A 20,718-nucleotide genomic window follows, 5' to 3' on the forward strand; every position below is an offset into this window, starting at 1 on the left:
GGGGATCAGGGTCACAAGGCTGGAAAAAAGGTACCAATAGGGGGTAGGGGGCCCAGGCAGGGGCCTCCACCAGGCCCATCCCCCGCAAGGAGCTATCGTTGTGGATGCCGGTGGCGCGCTCCCCCCCCACCCCTATCACCAGTGCTCCACCCCAACACACCTCAAATAGGTAAGTCCACCCCCCCGGGGGTAGGAGGGGGGTGAATAAGCAGATGGGGGGCCACAGGCCACATAGACCACTGACCTGGAGGGAGCGGGGACTCGATTGGAAAGGAGGGGAACCCTGGGGGTCCAGTCATCCCAGGGAGGGGCCCACATCCACCCCAAAACCCACCAGGGGTAGAGGGGGGACAGCTACTTACCACACCAGGAACAGGATGGGCACCGCTCCATCGTAATGTGGGTGCTGTCGGCCATGGAGGAAACGATGCGAATCAGACCGAATAAAATATATAAGAGAGAATTTCCGCGCTAATGTGACAAAAAAAGTGACTCTAAATAAATATAAGCAGCTGGCACAAAATCAACTAACAGTGATCCATAAATACAATATATCCAAAAAGTGCAGCGCTAAGGATAAGTGAGAAAATATAAATGATGATAAGGCTCCAAAATCATAAAAAAAGGGGTAGTGTCCAAATGAATTTAATACAGTCCCAACAACAGGTGCAGAAGTATAAATCCACATGCAGGGTATTCAAAGAAAACTCTTTCCGGTGACACCAAGGAAAAGTGTGAGAAGGGGACACCTCTGTGCACGGGTATAGCAAGCAGCTTACCGGAACTCCGTGGCTGCTCAATTTAACTCAGACCGAAGCCAGTTTGTATGCGCCTTTGCGAGACATTTAACTCACAGGCCAGCCCTCGTCCAGTGGGGCTATGTCACGGCCGACCTAGCGTGGAGCTGCGGTCTGCACGCGTTTGCTGGCCGGACTGGGGGGACCCTAAGGATCTATATTATCCAGTTTGTCGCCCAGTCCAGCAGCTGATAGTAGATTCTCACAAGAAAAAAAATTATTAAAGAGGAAAAAATTCCATTTAAAAAGAAAAAATAGCTAGGACCAGAGATCCCAGCAAGGAACTAGGTCCTTATTCCTGACTTGGCAGAAAAAAAACTGAATACCTATAGCAGAAAGTGGGAGTATACCCCCAGGTAATGCCCCATAGGAGTGCTCAAGCTTTTCTCTGCCTAGTGTGCTACTCCTGTAGGGGACAGCATAACCCTACAGTCATGAAAATGAAGAGCTGTGTCCCTCAATGAACGAAAGAGAAAAAAATTATATCAATTTTATTTGGGTACAGTGTCAGTTAAAGTAACACAGTGCCGTATCGCAAAAAATGCCCTGGTCATTAGGGGTAAAATCTTTCGGTCCAGAAGAGAAGAACTCTCCTGAAATGTTTTTAGATTTAATTTGTTTCCCCATTGGACAAAGTGCATATAGGATTCATCCTATTCTGTTTGTTGTCCCTCTTAAACTTGCTTAAATAATGCTCCTAATTCTATACCCCATTCTGAAGCTCAACTTTTGGCATTTCTATAGGGGGAGGTACAGCCAGCATAGAGCCCCCACCTCCTCTCTAAGGTGAGTGATCTGTTACTAGGAATTAATAATCTGTGCTGCTTGGTCATTCACAATAGTAAAAGATCACTCAGAGCTCTGTGTAATGTATCTGCCAGTGCCCTGTATGTGTAGAAGCAGCCGTGGACTGATCACACAGCGACGCAGCCCTGAGTAATCTATAACTATTATGAATGAACAGGCACCATTGATCTTTCATTCATAAAAGTGACAAATTGCCCAGTTCTGCTATCTGCAGGTTACCTTTATCTATACAGAATCCCGGGTGATAGATCACACAGTGCTGCAACACTGCGTGATCCTTCATTTTATGAATGACTGATCAGTGATGTTCTGCCAGTGTCATTGTTCATTTCTAAACATGAAAGATGACTTAGTCCTATGGCGCTGTGTGATCTATCAGCTGGGACTGGATAGGTGTAAAAGCAGCCTCAGATAAACACACAGTACAAATGCTGTCACAATTCTATCTCCTTTCTAACAGTATCGTCAGACAATAGGGGGGGGGGGGGGGTGTCTTGTGCAAATCTATCCCTCTGTTGCTACTTAGCAACTGAGAGACAGATTTGAACAAACTAAGTGCTATATACGCTTGGGGAATAAATAAAAGCTAAAACTTCTTAATGAGACTTTTTCTTTACCAACTTGCCGCCAGATATACTGCGACAGGCTGGCTTGCCTTCGCAAATCGCTGTACCCATATGTCGCTCCTCGGTAGCGAGCATGGGGGCGCGCGCACAGTGATTTGCAAGAGAGGAAGCTAATCTGCGGGGCTGGCGGCCATGGACACCCACGATCACTCCCTGGGAAGACAGTACGGTGGTCTGGCATTGTTCTGTCAGCAATCAACACAGGGCTCCTGTGTTCCTCCTATTTAGGAACACTGGTCCCTGTGTTGATTCCAGAAGCCCATCCCCCTCACAGTTAGAAAACACCCCCAAGGCATACATTTAACCCTTTGGTCGTCACTGGTGTTAACCCCTTCCCTGCCAGTGTCATTAGTACAGCAACAGTGCATATTTTTAGCACTGATTACTGTAGTAATGTCACTGGTCCCGCAAAAGTGTCAAAAATGTCAGTTAAGTGTCCAATTTGTCTTCTGCAATGTCACAGTCACGCTAAAAATTGCTGATCACCACCATTACTAGTAAAAAAAAATGACATAAATCTTTCCCCTAAATTGTAGATGCGCTAACTTTTGCGTAAACCAATCAATATACACTTTTTGTGATTTTTTTTTTACCAAAAATATGTAGCAGAATACAAATTGGCTTAAAATGATAAAAAAAATGTGATTTTTACATTTTTTTTTATTGGGAATGTTATATAGCAGAAAGTAAAAATATTGTTTTTTTTTAAATTGTCGCACTTTTTTGTTTATAGTGCAAAAAATAAAAATCGCAGGTGATCAAATACCACCTAAAGAAAGTGCTATTTGTGGGAAAAAAAGGACATCAATTTTTTTTTTTTTTTGGTACAGCGTTAGACGACCGCACAATTGTCAGTTAAACTAACAAAGTGCCAAATTGCAAAAAAATGGCCTGGTCAGTAAGGGGGATAAAACCTTCCGGTTCTTAAGTGGTTAAGGTACAGTAAGACTAAGTGCCACAATATACTGATAACATGTTGATTTTGAGGATAGGCAGTCAACTGCAAACACAATTCCCTCATTATCCGTCTGCAGGATGGTTTACCTGTTCATAACGCTATCACCTCCAATAGCTACAGCAGTAACTGCTGGAAAAAGCTCAAGCAAGAATATGTTCTTTGTTCATTTCCTAGCAGACCAAGACTAGGTCAAGTACCCCAACAACAGTGCCTCTCGAAAAGACAAACTGTAGTCAAAGGAAACAGCCACATAAGTTGAAAAATTGAAGACCTTATCCATCACAAAACTATTCTACAATACATATCTACCATTAAATCAGGAAATCAGGGATTGAAGCCAAACATATTTTTTAGGTCATTATTTAATCTGACATTTTTTATGAAGCTGAAGGGACACCAAATCTCACCCATACTCTACAGAATACATTTAACAATTCTAAACAAGCTGCTGAATCTTCAGGGCTAATAAATATGAAATCATTTAGATAATGGATGATCAACAACCAGACTCATAACTCACAACCCACTCTAAAGATGAAGTAAAGACTTCTAAATAGCAACATTATAACAAGCAGACCATTGGAAATAACTTATCATAAAAATGGCCATCAAAAGCCAAGGTCTTTTAAGTGTCTGCGAAAATCGGTAGTAGTCTGAAAACAGATATAATATTTATATTCTATAATTGTTGCTTTAACTGGCCATAGCTTTTCAAGAGCATCACTAAATGATACATAACGTACTGATGTTAAATTATCATCTATTTCATCATTTTGAAATTAGTTTTTGGTTAATTTAAAAATGGTGTATCAATCTGTATAGTAGGTCTATTAAAGTAGATAAAGCTGAATTAAAGATGTGACTCACCCAGAGGAGATTCTTGTAGACCAGCAGAAGAACAGTCATAGATCAGTCATAGATGCAATGACTTGCGCTTTTGTTCAGTAGTATCGCTATTAGATGGCTTAATGTTACTAGGCATCAATGGTTGCCTATTACCTAATTCCTGTTACTGACACCTGGCTTCAGGGTTGTGGCCCATTCATTTTCTTTAGGGATGAGGGCAGCTCATTGCCAATGGGAAAGGGCCTGCCGCTCCAAATGACTTACCATCTTGTTCTCTCATTTTTTTTGCCCCCTCCACTGTAGCAGTGATCTTTGAAACCCTGGATTTTGACCACTGCTTCTTTCCTTGACAGCACTTCTATACTTCATATACTTCAGAAACTCTATTCCTGCTTTTTTTGCCCACCAACCTTGCTGCTGTCACACATCTTCCTTCACTCCAGTACCAAAGGTTATACTCATCCCAGTATCAGAGATTTAGAGACCATAGCTAGCTAGTGTAGCTTTGCTTATAGCAGCCCATGTTCCTTAAAGAGGAAGTAAACCCTCCTCTGACACTTTTACCTATAGGTAAGCCTATGATAAGGCTTACCTATAGGTACTGTAAATATCTCCTAAACATGTACAGTTTAGGAGATATTTACCTTACATGCAGCCAATGACGTCACTGGCGCATGCGCTCTGAAGGAACGGCCGCTGGTGCCGTTTCTTCAAAGCCCCGTGCCGTGACCGTTGGCTCCCGCGTGCGTGCGCGGGAGTGACATCACCGCGGCTCCGGCCAATCAGATGGCCGGATGCCGCGATCCCGGAAGACGGGCGACTGAACATGTCGCCCGTCATAGAGGTAAGCGGGCGGCACGGCGGGGGCTCGTTCTAAGGTAAGTATTTCATAATGAGCTAGTATGCAATGCATGCTAGCTCATTATGGTTTTCTCTTTCAGCTTGTAAAAAAAAAAAAATGTTTACAACCTCTTTAAAGCAGAGCTCCACTCAAAAAGGGAAGCTCCACTTGTTTGCCTCCTTCCCCCCTCCGCTGCCACATTCAGCACCTTTGGGGGGGGGAGCGGGTACCTGGTTTGGACAGGTACCTGCTCCCACTTCCAGCTGACTTCGGCCCACCTCCTCCTTCCCCCACCATCGAGCTATCCACAAAGCGCAGCGTGCTTCATGCAGTAGGTAACCGACTGTGAGGAGGCAAGGCCCTTTGCCAAAATAGCGGCGGCAGCACCCGAAAGCCGATTGAAAAATCGACTCAGGTGAAGACACTGCTGTATTTGTGGGCAGGTAAGTGTCCTAATATTAAAAGTCAGCAGCTACAGTATATGTAGATTTGTATATGCAGCTGCTAACTTTTATGTTTTTCTGAAGGAGTTTGGAGCTCTGTTTTAAGACTCACGCACATGGGTGGATTCACCTGTACATTGTAAGGTGTATTTTAGTGTCCCAAAGCCCCTAGTGCTATGTAGAGCCACAGATAGACAAGAATGATTGAAAGCGGCTGTACGCAGCTATGCCTAATGTCCCAAGCGCACACTACATCCATTTGGAACAAGACGTTTGCATGCATATGCCACTTTATGCAAGTAGTGACTCTCAACTGCAGGATAATAATTGGCTGTATGCAGGATGCATATGATGCAAATCAAGCTTGGCAGAACTGAATTGACTTTTGAGTCAAAAACGTGATGAGTAGGCTGCCTTACCCAGTAAAAATTTTGCACTTCACTTTTCCAATTTTTGGAAATGCATTTGTTTTCTTACCACTTCTCTCCAATAAACTAAAAGAAAAACATATGCAGGTCACAGATAGTTTTTCAAATAAATAGTGTGGGACAGTGCAAATTCAGATTTATAATTGACTTTGAAGACTTGCTTATCTGCTCAACTTAGATCTTATGAAATCTGTTTACAAGGGATTAACAAAACTCTCCTCTTTGCCACATGTGCTCATCTCCCCCCAGCTGCGGATACATCTTGTAACAGAAAGGGGTCATATGATGTATAGTTGAGTAAGTGACACAGTTACAGAAGTTCCCAGAAATGCATAGGTCCAAGGACAAGGGAGGAATACAGAGGCTTATTGCTTCAGGGACACGTGTTATTTGGTGTCAGGCTGCAGGAACAAGAGGAGATAAACAAACTGTCAAGAGGGAGAGTAGAGAAGGTCTTTGAGGGAGGGCTCAATATAAAAGAGGTGGTGGTTCTGTTTTTTTTTTCTTTTAAGAGGTTGACCTTAGAAGCTGGAGTTTGAAGAACAAGATCATTTGATGGAGATGCTAAAAGAATAGTCATAGAGGAGGCATTAGTCACCTTTTTAAATTAGATACATACGTGATTGCAGTAAACCTGTTAGAAACATTACATGGTGAAGCCAAAGCATCCTTTTTTTTTTGTAAATGGTCAAACTCTTAGGATACCACTTATCTTTTGTTGTATTAAAATAACCCAGCTGATGAAACTCAAGGCTTTGATTACAAAAGCTTGGCAACCTTTCTTAGGGTGCAGTGTTAGACACCTGGATAAATGCTCTTCCTCGTTGCCCTCCTCTCTTTACACAGATGAATTTAGGCTGGTTATTTTGGCTGTGCCTGCGGCAGCTCCCGGAATGGACAGTGCAGAGTTCAGAGTGAGAGCAGAGTCTAAAATAGAACATGACACTGCTACTGCAGGCAAGACCTCATGCATCCAAGTAAAACACTACTGACTGGTGAAAAAGGCATAAACTTAAAACATATAGAGCGAAAAAGCACACCATTTTTATTCATTTTTCTGAGTAGATGATTATGAATAGCAGTGCTGAAGTCCTTGGTACAATTCCCACCATCATGGAGTTTCTACACGTTTGTGTAGGATTCTTCTTGGGTTCTATTCAAAACTAGCATGGTTCTACCATGGACAAGACAGTTTTCTGTATGACTCTGGTAGTCACGTTAAATTGTAAGCTCCTTTAGAGGTGGTGGCCAGTGTGAATGGCACAATTTTCTTTATAAAGCTCTGCAGAATAAATTGACCCTATATACAAATAAATGTAATATTAAAAATAAAGCATTCCCGTTGTATTCAGTTGGTATTGATACAACCTTATTTAATTAATAATAGGGTTATTTGTTATTTTCCTGCACACAATATGCAGTTGTAGGCAGGTTGCCTACAGTATGTTAGTTAGGAAGTTGGTTGGTCCAGGGTGGGGAAGGGTTAATATTTTGCACCACTGTTCCTCGGCTTTTTGGACCCTGCCAATCAGCTCTATAATATTAATTAGAGGGAAGGCTGGCTTTTAGGGCTCACTCTCTCTCGGGCTCTCTCATCCCTACTCCTCAAGATGCTGTAGCTACCATGGAGCACTGAGTGGGACTGCTGCGCCAGCAGTCTGTCAGAAGACACTCAGAGACCGGAAAACTACCAAGTCTTGGAGGATGCCATTATTGGACTACTGCCTTGTTGAGGTATGCCTGGGCCACCTACTTGAATTAGATAGGAAATACTGCATTGTAATGCATTTGCTTGCTTCCAAATGTAAAAGCTGAACTTTACCCATAACAACCCATAATATATTAGGAAACATACATTCTACATTAATAATTATGCTACTAAAATTAGCATGTGCTGTAAATTGCCTCCAGCATTGCTACTGTTTCTTCTTGCCGGAGGCTGCCATTTTGCTGAAGCCCAGAGCCCCAGCAACAAATCATTAAGCAGAACTAAACCCATTGATTTAACGGTTTAAAAAAAACATTAGTGAAAAATGACAAAATTGTGGCGCTCAACAAATATAAATCACAATAAATCACAATAAATCAGATCAATCGTGCAAAAATTAAATAAATAAGTCTCTAGTGTCCAAATCAATTGGGTCAACCAAACAGCCAATAGTGGAAACATAGACTTGATGGGAGTGATTCTTTAGAAAAGCCTTCACCTCCACACGATCACCCAGTGAAATGTATAGGTACCGCTTACCAGAGCCACTGGACCCCTTAGTTATAGGGGGTCAAACACGCTGTATGATCCACATTAGAAGCTTGTACATCCCATTTTCTCATAGGCATGAGTACAACAGCCAGAACGATGGAGCATTCAGGAACCAAGCCATAAATGGGGAAATGATAAAACAGGCTCTCATGGTGCAGTATTACTCAATAGAGAAACATTTTATTAAGATGAATTGCACTTACTACAAGCAAGGTAGATAAAAGCCTTAAAATTAGAATCGGTGGCTGGGAATAGGAGACGCCGCTCCACGCCTGCGCTCCTCAGACCCGGAAGTGTACAGTCTCACGTTCCCGACGTACGTTTTGTCAGTCACGGCTGACGTCATCAGGGGATCACTGATGACCACCGATTCTAATTTTAAGGCTTTTATCTACCTTGCTTGTAGTAAGTGCAATTTATCTTAATAAAATGTTTCTCTATTGAGTAATAGAGAAACCAGGCTATTTAAAGCCTGGTCTGAAGTCATTAAAAGGGGTGCATGAACGTTCCTGGCGTATGAAAAGAAGCAAAGCCACAACGAAATGTGAACTCAGCGAGACAAGCAGGAGGAAGCATGCAGTTGCAATTGGTAAGCAGAAATAGTGGTATATTGCAGCTAGTCATGACAGATCCTTCAGTAGCGAGGGGGTCAGTAATCTGGATCCCTCCCTAGTGGTTGGTTTCCCAACACAACCAGGATCGAACCCGTGGTACGGAGATCTCTTGTGTCTGGCCACATGGTATGGGAGAATTGAAAGAGTTAACAAGTGCGCTAGGTGCACGGCGGAATCCCATTCTGTCAATGGGGAGTGAGGTGACAGAGGTACCCTGGATTGGTGGAGAGGGCATAGGCTCAGCAGTGTCCCTCTTAAATGTAAATCCATCAAGCTAAGGTGTCTAGTGGCATAGACACTTCACAGAGGGATTCCTCTTTTACAATCTTACCTATTCAAAGCTGTCTGTACACAACGCACCCCAGACCACTATTTAGCTTGCTGTGCCAAGTATTGACCACTACCCTGCGCTATCCTGGGTATACTAATGGCAATATGCAATATGTTTGAAAATGAACTAGAAAGAAAAATGCTTTGCCTCTGACATTTTTTAAATAGTACACTTGAAAAATCGTAACAGGGGTGGTAGCCTCATTCCACCCCTTCTAAGTATTTCACCTAAAGTTCTAAGTGGAAAATGTTGTCAGCATTTTAACCACTTTAAGACCGGAAGATTTGACCCCCTTCCTGACCAGGCCCTATTTCGCGATTCGGCACTGCGTTAATTTAACGCATGATTGCGTGGCCGTGTGATGCTGTACCCAAATAAAAATGATGTCCTTTTTTTCCCACAAATAGAGCTTTCTTTTAGTGGTATTTGATCACCTGTGCGATTTTTAATTTTTGCGCTATAAACAAAAAAAGAGCAACAATTTAGAAAAAAAAAAAAAAAACAATATTTTTCAAATTATGCTATATAACATTCCCCAAAAAAAATGAAATATCTAATTTTTTTAACATTGTAGGCCAATGTGTTTTCTGCAACATATTTTTGGTAAAAGAAAATCACAATAAGCGTATTTTGATTGTTTTGCGCAAAAGTTATGGCGTTTACTACCTACGGGAAAGATTTATGCCATTTTTATTGTTTTTTTTTTACTAGTAATGGCGGCAATCTGCGATTTTTTGAGGGACTGTGGCATTGCGGTGGACAGATCGGACCCCTAACTGACATTTTTGAAACTTTTGGGGGGGGATCAGTGACGTTACTACAGTAATCAGTGCTATAAATATGCACTGGTACTGTAATAATGACACTGGCTGGGAAAGGGTTAACCCTATGGGTGATCAAAGGGTTAAATGTATGCCTCATGCTTACTGACGTGTGTGTAGGGGGGGTTCTGTGACACAGACAGAGATCGCAGGGTTAGCTATGCAGAATCCTGTGATCTCTCCCTGTCTGTCACTGAGAAGATCCGCCTGCTTTGTTTACATAAGCAGGCGGGTCTTCTCACACTTTCCCCGACGATCGCCACCTCTCCTCCTCGGGCCCGACTCCTGCTGTGTCTAAACACAGTGGGAGTGGCGCGCACGCGCCGCCGAGACCACTAGGAGTCCAGCAACGCAGGTCTACGTCGCTGGACCCAGGGGAGCCGCACTGCCACAGTAGGATTACTGTCGGCAGTCAGCAAGTGGTTAACAAGCAGTTACTTTTAGTCTCTGGGGGTGCAAAAACTGAGACTACATTAGACACTGTGTAACCCATAAACACCCCTTGTTAAAGGGATGGGTTGGCAACCCTCACCGCTATGGAATATCTTATTTGTGACTCTGAGAAGAGCCAAAATATGTGAAACATGGAGTTGGAAAAAGATACTTTGATGATGAATTTATCAGTAATGTCCCTAGTCATTACCATAAGAAATGACTCACAGATTTAGAAACTTGAGCTATCACTAGGTGTTCAATCCTAATCAACCCTGGCATTCACTAGTATTAGGATATAACATTATATGTCTCAAGATTTTCTTAGAATCTGAAGCTATCTATAAATGTAAACTTCATACAATGTTATTGATTGTTAAGGACATATATTGATCGGATCACACCTATGCAGGTTGCAATTGATGCATATTCTAGGTGCATTTTGCATTTTTTCAATACATGTTTTTGATCCATTGAAGTCTATGGAACCAAAAATACAACCTGCTGGTCCCTGGTCCATACAATGTACAGATGTGAACATGACCCATAGGAAACCATGTTAAATGGACTGTAGTATGTTTCAGCAAAACTTAAAATGCACTAAAAAATTCAAAGATGTAAACAAGGCCTGAAGTGGTTATACATGGACAGGTTTTATTTGTTCAGATCACTAGTTGACAGGTACTTGCATCTACACAAGCGATGTGGATGCAGGACTCCCCACTGTCAAAATACAGTAATACTTTGATTTGCAAGTAATCAGGTGTACGAGCGTTTTAAAAGACGAGCAACATTTTTTTTTTAATTTTGCCTTGATATGCGAGCGCTGTCTTGATATACGAGCAGTATGACTCACAATGTTAACCACTTGCCGACCGCCGCAAGTACATTTACTGCGGCGGTCAGCCCCTCCTGGGCAAAGTGACATAGTATTACATCGCTCGCCCAGGAGCCTGTAGGGGGCGAGCGCGCACCGCCGGAGGCGCGCTACCGCCCCGCTCGTTCACTGAGGTCCCTGCGCGAGTGACCGGCGTCTCCGGTGTCCGCTGGCCACTCGCAATCTCCCGCTGGAGAGGTAGAAAGGCAGGCGGCTGATGATGTAAACAAAGCCGCCTGTCATTCTCCCTGATGTAACAGCAGAGATCATACGATCCTGCTATGTAGGATCGTATGTCTCTGTGGTTACATCAAAAGCCATGCCCCTCTACAGTTAGAAGCATGCCCCTAGGGACACACTTAACCCCTTGATCTCTAATAAAGTTAACCCCTTCCCTGCCGGTGTCATTTTTACAGTAACAGTGCATATGTATAGCACTGATTACTGTAGTATTGTCACAAAGTGTCAAAAATGTTAGTCAGGGGTCCGATCTGTCCGCCGCAATGTCGCAGTCCCTCAAAAAAAATCGCAGATCGCCGCCATTACTAGTTAAAAAAAAACCAATAAAAATGACATAAATCTTTCCCTTAGTTAGTAAACACAATAACTTTTGCGCAAACCAATCAAAATACGCCCATTGCGATTTTTTTTACCAAAAATATGTAGCAGAAAACAAATTGGCCTAAAATGTTAAAAAATTTTGATTTTTACATTTTTTTGGGGGGAATTTCATATAAAAAAATGTGAAAAATATTGTTATTTTTTCAAAATTGACGCTCTTTTTTTGTTTATAGCGCAAAAAGTAAAAATCACACAGGTGATCAAATATCACCAAAAGAAAGCTCTGTTTGTGGGAAAAAAAGGACATCAATTTTATTTGGGTACAGTGTCGCATGCCCGTGCAATTGTCCATTAAATTCACCCAGTGCCGAATTGCAAAATGGGGCCTGGTCTTTGAGCAGCCAAATCCTCCGGGGCTTAAGTGGTTAAAGTGGTTTAGCAATGCTAAAGTGGTTTATTACAGTATAAGCATGCCATCCCCTCTGTTACATAATATTGTGTCCCTGTGCCTGTACTGTATATAAAAGATGCTGATTTCTACTGTATCAGAGTGTCTCCCGGGACTCATGTGACTCCTTGTCTCTCGGCTTTCCCCGGCAGGCGAGGCCAAGCACTCCCGCTGACGTCATCCGGGGAGGAGAGAAGCAGAGAGTCACGTGAGCGCCGGAAGACTCACTGATGAAGGAAGAGAGCTTCACTGGGTCAAGGTAGATAGCTTGGAATCAGGTAAGTGAAAGAGGATAACCCTCAACACTCTTACACTGCAAGACAAGATAAAAGCAATGTGGGACTTTAAATCACAATAAATCACAATAAATCAGATCAATCGTGCAAAAATTAAATAAATAAGTCTCTAGTGTCCAAATCAATTGGGTCAACCAAACAGCCAATAGTGGAAACATAGACTTGATGGGAGTGATTCTTTAGAAAAGCCTTCACCTCCACACGATCACCCAGTGAAATGTATAGGTACCGCTTACCAGAGCCACTGGACCCCTTAGTTATAGGGGGTCAAACACGCTGTATGATCCACATTAGAAGCTTGTACATCCCATTTTCTCATAGGCATGAGTACAACAGCCAGAACGATGGAGCATTCAGGAACCAAGCCATAAATGGGGAAATGATAAAACAGGCTCTCATGGTGCAGTATTACTCAATAGAGAAACATTTTATTAAGATGAATTGCACTTACTACAAGCAAGGTAGATAAAAGCCTTAAAATTAGAATCGGTGGCTGGGAATAGGAGACGCCGCTCCACGCCTGCGCTCCTCAGACCCGGAAGTGTACAGTCTCACGTTCCCGACGTACGTTTTGTCAGTCACGGCTGACGTCATCAGGGGATCACTGATGACCACCGATTCTAATTTTAAGGCTTTTATCTACCTTGCTTGTAGTAAGTGCAATTTATCTTAATAAAATGTTTCTCTATTGAGTAATAGAGAAACCAGGCTATTTAAAGCCTGGTCTGAAGTCATTAAAAGGGGTGCATGAACGTTCCTGGCGTATGAAAAGAAGCAAAGCCACAACGAAATGTGAACTCAGCGAGACAAGCAGGAGGAAGCATGCAGTTGCAATTGGTAAGCAGAAATAGTGGTATATTGCAGCTAGTCATGACAGATCCTTCAGTAGCGAGGGGGTCAGTAATCTGGATCCCTCCCTAGTGGTTGGTTTCCCAACACAACCAGGATCGAACCCGTGGTACGGAGATCTCTTGTGTCTGGCCACATGGTATGGGAGAATTGAAAGAGTTAACAAGTGCGCTAGGTGCACGGCGGAATCCCATTCTGTCAATGGGGAGTGAGGTGACAGAGGTACCCTGGATTGGTGGAGAGGGCATAGGCTCAGCAGTGTCCCTCTTAAATGTAAATCCATCAAGCTAAGGTGTCTAGTGGCATAGACACTTCACAGAGGGATTCCTCTTTTACAATCTTACCTATTCAAAGCTGTCTGTACACAACGCACCCCAGACCACTATTTAGCTTGCTGTGCCAAGTATTGACCACTACCCTGCGCTATCCTGGGTATACTAATGGCAATATGCAATATGTTTGAAAATGAACTAGAAAGAAAAATGCTTTGCCTCTGACATTTTTTAAATAGTACACTTGAAAAATCGTAACAGGGGTGGTAGCCTCATTCCACCCCTTCTAAGTATTTCACCTAAAGTTCTAAGTGGAAAATGTTGTCAGCATTTTAACCACTTTAAGACCGGAAGATTTGACCCCCTTCCTGACCAGGCCCTATTTCGCGATTCGGCACTGCGTTAATTTAACGCATGATTGCGTGGCCGTGTGATGCTGTACCCAAATAAAAATGATGTCCTTTTTTTCCCACAAATAGAGCTTTCTTTTAGTGGTATTTGATCACCTGTGCGATTTTTAATTTTTGCGCTATAAACAAAAAAAGAGCGACAATTTAGAAAAAAAAAAAAAAAAACAATATTTTTCAAATTATGCTATATAACATTCCCCAAAAAAAATGAAATATCTAATTTTTTTAACATTGTAGGCCAATGTGTTTTCTGCAACATATTTTTGGTAAAAGAAAATCACAATAAGCGTATTTTGATTGTTTTGCGCAAAAGTTATGGCGTTTACTACCTACGGGAAAGATTTATGCCATTTTTATTGTTTTTTTTTTACTAGTAATGGCGGCAATCTGCGATTTTTTGAGGGACTGTGGCATTGCGGTGGACAGATCGGACCCCTAACTGACATTTTTGAAACTTTTGGGGGGGGATCAGTGACGTTACTACAGTAATCAGTGCTATAAATATGCACTGGTACTGTAATAATGACACTGGCTGGGAAAGGGTTAACCCTATGGGTGATCAAAGGGTTAAATGTATGCCTCATGCTTACTGACGTGTGTGTAGGGGGGGTTCTGTGACACAGACAGAGATCGCAGGGTTAGCTATGCAGAATCCTGTGATCTCTCCCTGTCTGTCACTGAGAAGATCCGCCTGCTTTGTTTACATAAGCAGGCGGGTCTTCTCACACTTTCCCCGACGATCGCCACCTCTCCTCCTCGGGCCCGACTCCTGCTGTGTCTAAACACAGTGGGAGTGGTGCGCACGCGCCGCCGAGACCACTAGGAGTCCAGCAACGCAGGTCTACGTCGCTGGACCCAGGGGAGCCGCACTGCCACAGTAGGATTACTGTCGGCAGTCAGCAAGTGGTTAACAAGCAGTTACTTTTAGTCTCTGGGGGTGCAAAAACTGAGACTACATTAGACACTGTGGGCCGGATTTAAAGAAACTGCAGCTTCAAACCTCTATGACGTGTTTCAGTTTCGCCGCGTTCAAATCAATTAACTGGCGCTGCGGCGAATTGGCGAGTAAAACAGCAATAATGAATTCCGCCGTCAGCGGGATTCACTTACGATCGCGGCTTCGCCAATTCGCAAACTTATGTCTTCGTGCTTATAGCAGTTTCACATAGCGATGTGGGCTAGTGGATTAGTGCACACATCACATGTCTGTAATTCATCTCCCTCTGCTGTAGGTTTGAGGCTTACCATATCCACCTACTTTTTTTATTTTCTTTTTTTGTTTATATTGCTAAAATGTAACGGATTACATCATATATATTGCTAAATAATGTTACACTCAGAAGCGCTTGCAAGCTTACACCATTTTAAGTGTTTTTTTGATCTTGTCTGTGTGTCGAATCGATCTTATGAAGGAAAGTACCAAAGGCAAGTGACCAAACCCCTACCCTACTTCAGGGCAAGATGAAACCTCACAATTTTACCATGGTCTTCTTCCCACATTCCATACAATGTTTAGTTCTTTAGCTATATGTGCTTTTTAGCCTTAACACACTCCATTTTTTCCACCATACAGCTTTATTCTGCACAATAGCTAAGTGCTTTGCAACTTCACTGCAGTTCACAACGTCATGGGTTCAAATCACATCACTACACTTGGGATCTCTTTTCACTCTCATTTTTTTAAACAGTTTTTTTAAACTATCTTGAATTTGGGGGGGGAGGGGGGTGTCCTACCCAAATTTCAAGCACATCAATGGAAACAACACAATTTTGATTTTATGAGTGTGGTCCTAGTTTTATCGAGATGCAATTCTTTACATATTTACCATGGTTCTTACAATTTCTTGACCAATAAACATAGGTGTCTGATATTGGACTCTCTCCATATTTCAACAACACAGACCCTCATAGTCCAACACTACATTTGCCTCACACCTCAACACAACACTGTCACATCCCTACTCTACATTACAACCCCTCACATCACCAGTACAAGCAGCATGCAAAGTGCAAAACTCCGGCCTTGGCAGCTTAATGGGCCATACACTAACAATTTGTCTAGACTTTTTCCTGTAGACTTAACCAAACCATATAATAGAAGCTCAAACCTCAACACTTTCAATTTGGATGCAATCAGGCAGGCCCTTGCACTACATAGAAAATGTCAATCGGAAGGATAAAGTCTTCTCTAAATCTTACAGTGTGGATGGCCCTTTTGTCTGTAGGCACCCACACAAAACAAAAAAACACATGTTCAATTCTAATGTATTTATTTATTTGAGAATGACAGCAGAAGGAGGGATGCAGCAAAAGAATATTGTCACTCTCCAGTCCGTGTGCCTTTACAGCGCCAGACCACGATCTTTGCTCCATGGCTACGGGATTCTGATGTCTTCCACAACTTCCGGCAGAGTTCAGAATCCATTCTGCACCTCTACCAGCTCATAGGGGACAGGCATGGCAAGGTTGCTGGGCAGCTTCCAAGCCACTTTCGAAGTTCCAGGGTGTTCATGTTGGTCATTGGCCATGTGCCTTACCAAATATCCACTGACCACAAAAGAAAATGAGTGGAGTCCATCAAGGTGGGTTTCTACCACCTACACCCGCAAGCAGTACCACTCCTGGAAAAATAAAACAAAGGATAAGACATTTCATAATGAAAATCACATCTTAATGCCTGTTTGCTTCATTCTGAACTTCATTTAATTTCGACATCACGAGTGAAATAACACATTTTATGCCAACTTACACAAACCAGAAATCATTAATGTAAACATTTGAATACACACCTGTGACGCCAGACAGCCCATCACCACAGGCTTCCCATGGTACGTGCCATGATTCCAAGATGTTGATGTTCTGGAAAATTACAACACCATAAGATACCAAGCAGCCGTTCATGTTATCAATAACTACACAGGTGGCATAGACACAAATAAACACCTGCCAGCTCTTCTCAGCCCTTTACACTATTCACAATACCAACATGTTTATGGTTAGAGGTGCATGTTTTTGCTCAAGTAACACAATTTTACCAATGTTGACTACACTTTATCTACAATGGCAAGTGTCATTGGCAGATGATAATCACCCTCTGTCTCCCTGTGAGTGGCACCTCTGCTAACTAGCTAATTAATACACATGCCCTATCTTGACCGGTTACAGTACTTACATGTAAAGTGGCTAGCAACCAGGGTATTCCGGGTGGCCATACCGGCAGCGGTGCTCCGCCGCCTGGGGGCCGCCGGCTGACGGACCTCTGGCTCCCTCTCCTCCGTCAGCTCCCAAGAATCATCCCGGGCAACGCACATGTTGTGCAACACGCAGCACGCCAGGATGATCTTGGAAGCCTTTGTAGGAGAGTACAGGAGTTCACCCCCAGGCCGGGCCAAGCAGAGAAACCGGGACTTGAGAAGACCTATGGTCAACTCAATGATACTCCGGCTTCTCCGCAAGGCCCTGTTGTAATTCCTCTCTGCTGGGCCCTGGGGGTACCTGATTGGAGCCATCAGCCACGTCAGCTGCGGGTAACCAGCATCCCCTGAAAAATAAGAAAAATATACATTAGTTATTCATATCATGTGACTTTAGATGACTCCTCAAAATGGGAGACAATTAGGCATTTTACTAAACAACCTGCTCGTCTGTTTGCAAAAAATCATATGAAACATCTCAACTCTGTCTAACTGCCTAAATCACTAATACAAATGGGAAAAAGGACACACAAAGTGGTGGGTTTCTCTTGCAAGTTACAACTTGGCCCCTATTTTGTTCCTATTACATTAGCCTAGGTCTTACTTCTGGAATATATCTGCAACTAGAGTGAGGAAACCAATATTGACTCACTTATGCAAAGTACTTTGGGGATATGGCAATACCATTGGAATCATTTGTCGGTTTTCTTTGGGTGGCTAGAGGACACCATTTACACATTGGTTAACCACCTTCATTGGACTCAAAGACAACTTTGCAAATCTTTCTTTTGTGAGCTGCTAAGCTGCTGATCTGGTTGTGTGTGAACAGCCTGACAACTCCTAACACATCCATTTTAGGTAGGCTTTGCTTAAATCAGGGTGTACACCGATGTAGCTTATTCCTATGTCTATGTAATCTTACAGTTTATGTTGTTAAGACAAAATACTTTACCAATAAGCCACCCTTCGGGCATTTGTCCACTTTCAAACACCTCGTACAGAGTACTTGTTCTTAACATACTGGAATCATGGCACGACCCTGGGTGACCAGTGTTGACACTCATGATGCGCTGTTTGGCATCACACACTAATTGGACGTTCACGGAGTGGTACTGCTTGCGGTTCCGGTATTCACTTTCGTGGCTCCTTGGGGGCCTAATGGCTATGTGGGTGCCATCGATTGCCCCTAGGATTTGCGGCATGTGTGCCCGCCGGTAGAAACCCAACTTGACTTCATTCCACTCATTTTCATTCTGTGGCCAGTGGATAAAATTGGGCACTATATCCACTATGGCATTAATGACCAACATGAACACCCTTGAAACTGTGGGCTGGCTAATGCCCATGATACTTCCCGAAGTGGCTTGGAAGCTGCCACGCCCTAAAATATACAAAGTGGCCAGCAATCTGGCCATGCCGGGCACCGCATGGCCGCGCTGTGTGTCCGGGTCAATTTTCTCTGCTATGAGCTGGTAGAGGTGTAGAATAGTTCCTCGCTCGAGCCGGAACTTCCTCCTGACATCAGAATCCCGCAGCTTGTCCAAATAGATCCTTGGAGCAAAAATGCGTGGCTGGCGAGGTAAGGGCACACGGACTGGAGGTGCTGCTGCTGGAGGTGCTGCTGCTGCTGCTGCTGCAGCTTCCCCACCTTCTGCTGCCTCCTGTGCCAGGGCCTCCTCAAACAAGGCACCAATAAATGCCAGCATTGCACCATCTAATGCGTCTGGGATATCGTCCTCCATTTTGAACGCGCAAATTCGCGAATGCGCAGATATATATAGAAACGGCCGCTAATTATCACACCTGTGAGCCAGCTATAAAAGGAGCACATGGCCAATATGGCTGCTGGATGTTATAGATCGATGTTTCTTATGTGCTAGCAAGACCCTGTGACCCACAACCTACATTATCTGGAGGTAAGACAATTGTATCTCTCTCTCCCAAAAAAAAGGAAGGAGACAATTTGTACTTATCTTGGGTGTGCTTAAGTTGTCTATGGTGAATCCCCTCCAACCCACAATAGCTTGGGAACCCCTCAAGTGTCTTTTAATCATTGGCAGTTGGCCCCATGTGCATGTGGTTTGGACATGTGTTTTCTCATGTTTGTTAAAGGTGTGCAGTCTAGATTTGGCATCTAAACCTGCCCCCTTACCTTCCCAGCTTCCAAAGACACCATTTTTGCTTTCCTGATAACTGTAATTTATTATGTGCACGTATGTAGGTCATGCGATTTCTCATGTATGTTTAATGTTTGCAGCCTCCTTTTGCCTATAAAGGATTACACCACCACCACCACCACCACTGTGTTTGTGCCATTAGGTAAGTGTTTGGAGGGCCTCGTGTGATTTGTACCCCTATGAGTTTTCTTATGTGTTTTTTTTTTCCATTTCTTTGCAGCCTCTTCTGCTCTTTGCCACCACCACCACCACCACCACCACCACCACCACTGTGTTTGTGCCATTAGGTAAGTGTTTGGAGGGCCTCGTGTGATTTGTACCCCTATGAGTTTTCTTATGTGTTTTTTTTTTCCATTTCTTTGCAGCCTCTTCTGCTCTTTGCCACCACCACCACTGTGTTTGTGCCATTAGGTAAGTGTTTGGAGGGCCTCGTGTGATTTGTACCCCTATGCGTTTTCTTATGTGTTTTTTTTTTCCATTTCTTTGCAGCCTCTTCTGCTCTTTGCCACCACCACCACCACCACCACCACCACCACCACCACTGTGTTTGTGCCATTAGGTAAGTGTTTGGAGGGCCTCGTGTGATTTGTACCCCTATGCGTTTTCTTATGTGTTTTTTTTTTCCATTTCTTTGCAGCCTCTTCTGCTCTTTGCCACCACCACCACCACCACCACTGTGTTTGTGCCATTAGGTAAGTGTTTGGAGGGCCTCGTGTGATTTGTACCCCTATGAGTTTTCTTATGTGTTTTTTTTTTACATTTCTTTGCAACCTCTTCTGCTTTTTTTGCCACCACCACCACCACCACCGTGTTTGTGCCATTAGGTAAGTGTTTGGAGGGCCTCGTGTGATTTGTACCCCTATGCGTTTTCTTATGTGTTTTTTTTTTCCATTTCTTTGCAGCCTCTTCTGCTCTTTGCCACCACCACCACCACCACCACCACCACCACCACCACCACTGTGTTTGTGCCATTAGGTAAGTGTTTGGAGGGCCTCGTGTGATTTGTACCCCTATGCGTTTTCTTATGTGTTTTTTTTTTCCATTTCTTTGCAGCCTCTTATGCTCTTTGCCACCACCACCACCACCACCACCACCACCACCACTGTGTTTGTGCCATTAGGTAAGTGTTTGGAGGGCCTCGTGTGATTTGTACCCCTATGCGTTTTCTTATGTGTTTTTTTTTTCCATTTCTTTGCAGCCTCTTCTGCTCTTTGCCACCACCACCACCACTGTGTTTGTGCCATTAGGTAAGTGTTTGGAGGGCCTCGTGTGATTTGTACCCCTATGCGTTTTCTTATGTGTTTTTTTTTTCCATTTCTTTGCAGCCTCTTCTGCTCTTTGCCACCACCACCACCACCACCACCACCACCACCACCACCACCACCACCACCACTGTGTTTGTGCCATTAGGTAAGTGTTTGGAGGGCCTC

At 43.4% G+C, this 20,718-nt stretch overlaps 1 protein-coding gene across 1 annotated transcript in view; it reads left to right on the forward strand.

Annotated features, from left to right (window-relative positions):
• Positions 1–7,396: 7,396 nt before the first annotated feature.
• The window catches only part of PDIK1L (PDLIM1 interacting kinase 1 like), a 230,143-nt gene continuing 216,821 nt past the window's right edge, over positions 7,397–20,718 (forward strand). Inside the window, exon 1 of the mRNA XM_082247177.1 lies at positions 7,397–7,480. The gene's annotated coding sequence lies outside the window, so the exon portion shown is untranslated. The remainder of the gene's footprint in view (positions 7,481–20,718) is intronic.

This window comes from Pelophylax lessonae (assembly GCF_965119305.1).
Source record: "Pelophylax lessonae genome assembly, chromosome: 2".
NCBI classification, from domain to species: Eukaryota; Metazoa; Chordata; class Amphibia; order Anura; family Ranidae; genus Pelophylax; species Pelophylax lessonae.